We start from the raw sequence: 9,274 nt of genomic DNA on the forward strand, positions 1-9,274 counted from the left end.
CAGCTGGACCAATTGGCTGTGCTGAGAGCATGCTTCCTGACATACCAACTGCAGGGATTCTCAAGTGCTCCTGCCTTTGGTCTAAAGGGCCCTGCAGCTTTATCTGGAGTGTATCGGGGTACAGCATGGTCCAGCAACGGCAGGCCTCCAGCACAAACAGTGCTATCTCCACAACCAGACACTAGCCCTGAGTGGAATCTCCAGTAAGGGGACGACACAGGTTGGGAGAAAAACATCTGACATCACAGCTGGGCCCCGTTCTCCCCAACCCCCAACACTTCCTTCCATCTCTCGATCCTTCCCCTTTCCACCAGTCAAAGGATTCCTCCCTTGCTCACTGATGGAAGAGATGATACAGTAGAACCCCCAAAACAGTCCTTTCAGCTATTGAGTCACAAATACTAAGGTCCTGGGGATATTTACGGGACTAAGGCATAAGGATGAAGGAGGAGAAATAAGTTCATGGTTGGGAGGTGGGAGGGGAGGGAAGAGAGAGGAAAATGAAGATTGGATACTGGGTGGGGGGGTGGGGAAGGGGCCATTGAAAGGAGTCTGCGTTCTGCCCTCCTCTAGATCAAGTGCCCAGTGTGGAATGGGGGCAGATGGGGGTAACGGTGGGGTATGTCCAGGGCAAGTGGGATTCAGGAGTGCCTTCCCCAAGCTCTCTGGGTCCAGTTTGATGCTGGTACCACACTTAGTCCTGTATGATTAAAAAATGGCCTGGCTGGGGTCCTGGGAACCCAGAAAGACCCACCAGGAATGGTGGGAGCACATCAATGTCAAACCTCCATATAAAGAGGAGTATTTATTATATAAAGCATTTATTCTAAGGCATTAACTCATTTAGTCCTCAGAACAATTCAGTAAAGTAGGCACTTTATTATCCCCATCTTACAGATGAGGAAACTGAGAAGTTAAACAACTTAGCTAAGGTCCCAGGACCAGTCAGTGATGTGGCTAGGTTTTGAACCCAGGCCGTTTGGCTCTGGAATCTGTTCCCTTAATAACCACTCCACTATATCACTAAGATCAGGCCACCTTGTTGGATGATGCCCACGTGGATTCTTGACTACACTGAGGATCAGCTTCCATACCAACCCCCTCCCCCACTGGTTCTCCATAAACCTCCCCAGAGCTTAGGCACCATTCAAATAAAAGAGGGAGGGAAAATTCCAAATTGACTGAGATTAAATTTCTACCACCTGATAGACGGGACTCAGCAGTGAACTTAGTTCAGTTACAGACTACTGTCAGTGGAGTAAGTTCATCCTCGTTACAATAACCTTCTAGGACTGGAGTGCCACTCCCTGCTATTGCTACTTCTCCCACCACTCTCACCACCATTAGGCCACCTGCCGAGGAGACGGAAAGGGTGGCACCTCACCTAGGGTAAGAACAAAGATATACCCACTACCGGGGATGCAGCTTCTTCCTTGGTCAAGGGTTTCTGATTTTTAGGTTGAGCCATTCCAAGTGGGTCAAGGTTGGGGCATTTCTCTTGACTCCAGCAGAAAGCGTTCTGTGATTGGCTGGAGCCATCAATCACCCACTCACTCATCCAGTTATGCCTGCAGTTCTACCCTCATCTGGAAAGAATGAAGGCAGCAAAGCACTATGGTCGCTTAATGCAAACCATTTGTGTAGTCAGAAGGAAAATGGGATGTGATTCACATGGACTTTCCAGCTTCTTTTTTAAGAGGCCTGCTGTCAATAAAGTGAAGGCAGGGCATTTTGCAGAAAAGGGACATTTCTGGTCAGGCTGAATTCATTCTCCCGCAACCATCTCTGGACTTCTTTGGGAAGCAGGGTCTGATCCATTCTTGGTTCTCTGCAGATGAGCTATGTGTGTGTGTAGAAGGTCAGGAGTTTTAGAAATTCTAAGTGGGTGAGTTTGACATCATCTTAATTTGTTACAAGCCATGGGCTAAGATGCAATAATATATTTCCTGCACCAAAGAACACTGAAAGGAAACATTTAACAGTTATCATCCTGTTTTAGTAGATTGTAAACTCCTTGAGGGCAGACATATTTATGATTGGCTTGACCTCCAAGACCTAGCACAGGCCCGCAGGAGGCAGATGCAGAGTTTTATCCCAACACCCCTTCCAGTCTCTCATCCCTCCACGTATCCTCTGCCTCAACCGTCCTTGGACTGCCAATCTTCTGCCACAGGACCTTTGCACATACCTTCCTTAAGCTTGGCGTGTCCTCCCTCCCTTACTTACCTAGTTAACCTCTATAACTTCTGAGCTCTCAGCTCAGTCATCACATCTTCAGAGAAGTCAGCCTCCCTAATTAGGCCAATTTCCGCAAGAGAGATTCTCATTCCAGGCTGTCACCTTCCTTGTTGAATCTGCCACGGTTGTCATTTTACGCTATTTCACGTGCCTCTTTGATGAATGTCTGTCTCCCTCCCCACTTTGCCAAGTCTAGGAGGACTCACCACCATCTCCCCCACTGTCCTGCCTAGCTCCTGGCACTTAGGAAGTATGGAATGGATAGGTCAACCTTCGCTGAGTACCTGGACCTGTGTACCAAAGGCTGAGTAAACCCCCCAAACTGAGGCCCAGAGAGGAAAGGAGAATTGTTCAAAATGTCATGCTTTGTAAGGGCCAGAGGCAGGCTTTGAATCCAGTTCTTCTGACCCAGGTACCAGCATTCTTTCCGCTGCCTCTCTACGGGTTGGCGGAAGGACTGACCTGACCACTTGGGATGGACGGCATCAATCTTGAATATGAAGCTGTAGAGATAAGGCTGCGGTTCCAATGCAAATTAGCAGAATTTTTGCCCAAGGAAGGAGGCTGCTTGGGTTCAGCTCCAGGCCAGCCTTTTCCTGCTTAGCTGGAGACAGCAGTTCCCCAGCCAGACAGCCCCGTTCTCTGGTCCTTTCCTGCCCTGCTGGGCCATGAACTCTGTGGGCGGTGAGGCAGGCATTTCCGGGGCCCCGGGTTATGCGCCTCTGGAGGGTGATGGCTCCAGCTGGCCACATGTTCACCAACCGCACTTTGGTCAATTGCCCCAGGTCCTGGTTCACAGAATTGCCGGGAAAATGACAGCTCTGGGTCCACATGAAAGGCATTCTTGAAAAATCTCTCTGCCCTCCCTCCTTCCCCTGCTGGAGAATTTTGTGCTGTGAGTTATTGCAGCAATTGGCGGCCCGGATGGGTTTGAGTGGAGGGGGCTGGGCTTTCTCGTTGCTTTATTGCTCCAATGTGTGCGGAATCAACTCAGTTCTCTGGCAATCTTTTCTCCCCACCTCTTCGTGGAATGAAGATGCTCAGAGAAGTGGAAGCAGTAGACAAAGAGCCTCAGTTTCTTTGCAGTTTGTCCTGTAACACAGGGGTCCCCAACCTCCAGGATCTAATGCCTGATGATCTGAGGTGGGGCTGATGTAATCGTAATACAAGTAAAGTGCACAATAAATGTAATACACTTGAATCATCCTGAAACCATCCCCCCCTATCCTGGTCTGTGGAAAAATTGTCATCCACAAAACTGATCCCTGGTGCCAAAAAGGTTGGGACCACTGCTGTAAAGCTCCCCTGCACATTCCAGACCTCCTAGCAAATAAAGAGGGTGAGGAAGAGACTGGGGTTGGGGAGGGGGGTGGGCAGGTTGCAAATCTTTGCACTGAATTCCTGCTTTATGTCTCCCAGAAGTGATGGCCATGGTCACGACCAAGGTGCATCCACAGTAGTGGGCCTGGCCATGAGGAAGAGAAACCTGCAATGTCAGACCAAGGACTTCATCTGGACAAGAATGATACTTAATGCTTATGAATTTGATCTCAAGTAGATTTTTATCTGCCCATGGCCACTCCAGGGGTGTCAGGGAAAGTCACACATTACACGTTGCGAGGTGGCGGGGGCAGGTAATTGTATTTCCAACACCTTCCTGTCTGAAGAGCAGGGCTGTCCAATGGGACTTCCTGAGAGGAAGAAAATGTTCAATATCTGTGTCATCTTAGGATGGAAGCCCCTGGTCACACGCGGCCCCTGAGCACTTGAAATGTGGCTAGGGCACTGGAGGAACTAAATCTTGAATTTCAATTAATTTTCATTTGAATTTAAATAGCCACACGTGGCTAGGGGCTATCATATTGGAGAGGGTGGTTCTAATGACTAGCAATATCAGCATCACCTGGGAGCTTATTAGAACTAAGCCCCACCCCAGATCTGTTGAATCAGAGGAGCATTGTAACAAGATCCCAGGTGATGCACGTTAGCAATTGAGAAAGGTTTCTCTGGAGCACAGTCAAGAACAAAGGAAGTGAGAAAACAGAAAGCAAGGAATAAAGCTAGTGGGCAGAAAGAACGACTCTCATGAAATCTTTGTATCTTTCACACAGCATTTATCTGGCGGGTATTGATGCTTACTTTGGAGTCCATTCTAACAGCACTGGCTGTGGGATTTTTTTCTCTTTCCCAGTCTGCAGTAGATTGGAAGCAGCAGTAGAGGCACCATAGGAGCATCTTTGCCGCCTCTAATGCCACTTGTTTAATCAGCACAAAGTGCCTGTGAATATAAGGATCATGATGACCAGTGTCATTTGGGAAGGTGAGGTCTGGACCATCTCCCTAAGACCACACTGGAGTCTCTCGGCTAGAATTCTGCAAGCCAGGGCAGCATTTCAGAATCTCATTTTTAAGTACATGTTAGTGTCTGCTGGTAATGAAACACATGTTGTAGACCGATGAAATTTAATGTTCAAGCTAAATAATAAAATCTTTTATTTATGGGCAAGTTTTACATCTCCCTGAGGGGAGATAAGCTAGTGTACAAGTCTTTCCCACTTTCCTGGGTCTGATGTGAAGCCAGCTTGTTCCCCCTTGACATCACAGGGGAAATATGGATAGGAGCGGGGTGGGGGGTGGGGGAAGAGGAGGCTTTATATTTACAAGCCTGTGGTACGATGCAGCCAGATGCAGATTCTACTGGGTTTGTGGGTGTGAGGACGCTGGGGGAAGGAGTTAAATAGGACTTACCTTTCTGACCTCAGCCAAGTCTCCAGGGGGACTCATGGGGAGGGTTGCACTGGAGGAATTTTTTTAACTCTAAAGAGACCACAGATGATCAGACAATGCTAGGAAGGGCTCCCAGCCCTCACAGACCCTACCCTTCACTGATAAGCTTGCTCTTTCATTCCAGGAGTCTATCAGCAAAGACGAATTGAGCTCCTTCCATGTGCCAGACACTATTCTAGGTGGTGGGGGGATTAAACAGTATGAAACAAATCAGAGACCCCTGTCCTCAATGAGTCTACATCTGAGTGGGACACAGTCATATACACAAGTAATTTCAGGAACTGAGAAGGGTTGTCAGGAGGATAAAATTAGTAGAGAGGCATGACAGTGATCCAAGAGGGCTTCGTGGAGGAAGTGACATTTGCATTGTGTCCTTAGAGGTAGTGAGAAGAAGGCAGTCCCTGAAGATCTGAGGGAAAGGCACTTCAAGGAGGATAGGGGTAGGGGCTGGGGGGATGCAGTGAATCATGCCAGGCCAGAGTGGTGGGATTTTATTCTAAGCAAAGTAGGAAATCATTAGAAGGCTTGTGTCTTAACAAGAGGAGTGATATTTCCTAAGCTTACTGTGGTTGCCATATGGAGAAAGGACTATAACTTTGAGGGGAAGAGCAGAAGCAGGGAGAACAGGGAAGAGGCTGTTGTGTTCCAGGTGACAGAGGATGGAGACTTGGGTTGAAGGTTCATAGTGGAAGTATGAGAAGAGGCTGGGTTCAAGATATATCCTGAAAGAGGGGCAGACAGGTCTTCCTGTGAACTGGATGCTTGTGGGAAGGTCAAGCTCAGGTGCCTGAGTAAACGGGTGAGTGATGCCACCACATCATGAAAGGAAAATGTTTGGAAGAGGAAATCAGTGTTTCCCTAAGTCTGAGATGCCATTAGGATATCCAAGAGGATTAACATTTAGGAGTCTGGCGCTCAAGTTCTTGAGATTTTTAAAATGTGGTCGTAGTCAGAATACAGAAAAGATTGGGAGCTACAGGACTACTAGAAAACAAAGAATGCCTCCAGAGGGATAAGATTAAAGGCTGAGCACACCACCACCTTGAAATCTAAAGGAGATGGAGGAGCCCGCAAAGGAGACTGGGGGGAAAATGGCCAGAGAGGAAAAGGGAGAAAAGGTGGTGGAACTAGTAGACCACATCAAATGCTGCTGAGAACTTGAGTAAGATGGAGACAGAGTGGTCTTTGACTCTGGCCTGAGAGAGGTCACTGTTATGGGTGGACATAAAAGCAGATTTAGAGTCAATTGAGGTATTAATATTTACTTCTTCTACAAGGAATAAGAAGAGAGGACTGTCAGTTGCCTCTAGGGAGGGAAACTGGGTTGTTGGGAGAAGGGGAAGGGGACTGCCTTCCTTTTCACTAGATATCACTTTGTGTGTTTTATACCCTTGTTACAAGCACCTATTCAAAATGTCCCAGCAGATTGAGGAAAGAATGGGCAGTAAAACAAGAATGGGGATATCAAATATAAATGACACTTGGGAGATATTTTGCTGCAAGAAGGAAGAGAAAAATGGGTTGTTGTGGGGTCAAGGAAAGGTTTCTTTAGAGGATGTTTATACATTGGTGAGCGTGGTCAAGCAGAGAGTGGGAAATGGATAAAACAGGAAGGGGAGGGGATGGCTGCAAGGGCAGGATCTTTAAAGAGGCCACAGCAATGAGATGAACTTTAAAACGAGGGGTAAGTAGGTAGTGGGAGCTGGCCTGAGACTGACAGCTCATCTCATGGAACAGGAAGGAAGGTGGGGATGTAAGTTTAAGCATAGCGAGATGATGAATAGGTGGGAGGATGGTGAGACCATCAGTTAAGGGTGATGGGGGGTGTTAGAGAAGATACTGGAGGGTCAAGAAGAATGTATGAAAGGGAGTGGAAAAGTAAATTCCTATGGACAACAGTAATAGGTTTATTCAGCAATATTGAGCACCCACTTAAAGTCTGGGGTCATAAAACTAGAGTGAAATAGTTGAGGGGAAGGTGTGTCTGGGGGCAAGGAGGTAAAATGACTTCATTTGGGTCCCTCTGCATTTGGAGGCCTGCCTTGATTCTTCTTTGGCAGAGAAGTCTTTCATCTGTGCTCTTTTGGCACCTTGGATAATTTTTGGTGGGGAGGCATTGTCAGAAAGAGGGGTGCCATGGAAACACATGAATAACATAGAGCTGGGATTACCAGGCATTTAGAAGAGCAGCTGGCAGCAAAGGACCAGCTAGTTCCTTGAAGAGTTGTTGGTGATGGGGCAGTGGGACGTATTGGTAATGGGATGGATGTGTGGATTTGGGAGTGCTGGCTTTGGATACTGGTGCTAGCTTGGTGGTGATGGCATGTGGGCAAAGAGGTATTGCCACTGGGGTGTTAAAGGGGCAAGAATAGCTATGGATGCTCTGAGGGACAACAAGAAGGGCTGCTGCTATGAGGTACAACCCAAACTGTGACACTGAAAAAAGAGATCAGAATGAAAGTTAATCTACAGAGACAGAATAGCATAGTGGTGGCGTGGGCTAGAGGTGGGGCCAGAGATTAACTGTAAGTGGGCAAGAGGGATCTTATTGGGGGTGATGAAAATGTTCTAAAACTGGATGACGTTGATAGTTACATAACTCACTATATCTACTAAATATCATTGAATTGTATACTTGAAATGGATGAACATCATGGTATGAAAATTATATTTCAATAAAACTGAAAACAAAAAGAATGACAGTATCATGCTTGGCACACAGCAGGTCCTCAATAAACAAATATTGAATGAATAAACTATCTCTTCACCAAGAAGTGAAAGAAAGTCAAAGTTTAGTCGCTCAGCCGCATCTGACACTTTGTGACCCTGGGCTCCTCTGTCTATGGGATTTTCCAAGCAAGAATACTGGAGTGGGCTGTCATTTCCTCCTCCAGGGAATCCTCCTGATCTAAGGATCGAACCCAGGTCTCCCACATTGCAGACAGATGCTTTACCATCTGAGACACCAGGGAAGCCCCTCACCAACAAGGAGAGATACCAAAACACTGGCCACATTTGTTAAAAGGAGCATGTATTACTCTTACAATCAGAAGAAAATGGAGGGTTTTTTAAAGTGGTGGGGGCCCTTGGCATTCTCAGTCCTCCATTCTCATTGCAAGATTCCCTTCCTGTGCCGAGCCCTTCAGATCTGGGTTTCAACTCCTACCTGTCTCCTATCAGCAACCACGTAACCCAGCCGGGTCTCTCCTCTTGAAATCTCATGTTCCCAGGCTCCATGTTTCAAATATACCCATCATCTCCATCCCTTCCACCCCACCCCCACCTGCTCCTTTTCCTCTTCTCTGCCTCAGTGACTATTCTCACCCTCCACCCTGTGATCGAGTCTGGAATACTCCTGGATTTTCCTCCCAGCACATCCAACATACCATCATTCCCTGACATCCACCTCACAACCACCCTCCCCTCCCCACTGCCACCCTTGGTCTGGGCCACCCTCTCCTCCCCACCATCTCATTCCTTCTCCTGATGTCTGCCTCAGCTGCCTCTGCATATACTCCTGCCTTAGCCAACCCCTCCTCCACACTTCAGCCAGAGTGATCATCCCAACATGTAAATATGGTCACCTGACACCTCTTCTTCAATTTCTCTGATCCTCAGAGCCTGCAGGATAAAGTCCAAATTCCACCCCAGGGCTATTCAGGATTCTCCACCTCCATCTCCTCTCCATTTCAGTCCAATTCAGTTCAGTCACTCAGTCATGTCTGACTCTTTGTGACCCCATGGACTACAACACGCCAGTCTTCCCTGTCCATCACCAACTCCTGGAGCTTACTCAACCTCATGTCCATTAAGTTGGTGATGCCATCCAATCATCTCATCCTCTGTTGTCCCCTTCTCTTTCTGCCTTCAATCTTTCCCAGCATCAGAGTCTTTTCCAATGAGTCAGTTCTTCACATCAGATGGCCAAAGCACTGGAGTCTCAGATTCAGCATCAGTCCTTCCAATGAATATTCAGGACTGACTTCCTTTAGGATTGACTGATTGTATCTCCTTGAAGTCCAAGGGACTCTCAAGAGTCTTCACCAATACCAAAGTTCAAAAGCATCAATTCTTCGGCACTCAGCTTTCTTTATAGTCCAACTCTCGCATCCATACATGACTACTGGAAAAACCATAGCTTTGACTAGATGGACCTTTGTTGGCAAAGTAATGTCTCTGCTTTTTAATAGGCTGTCTAGGTTGGTCATAACTTTTCTTCCAAGGAGCAATTTTAATTTCATGGCTGCAG

The sequence above is a fragment of the Cervus canadensis genome, chromosome 17, assembly GCF_019320065.1.
Source record: "Cervus canadensis isolate Bull #8, Minnesota chromosome 17, ASM1932006v1, whole genome shotgun sequence".
Lineage (NCBI taxonomy): Eukaryota > Metazoa > Chordata > Mammalia > Artiodactyla > Cervidae > Cervus > Cervus canadensis.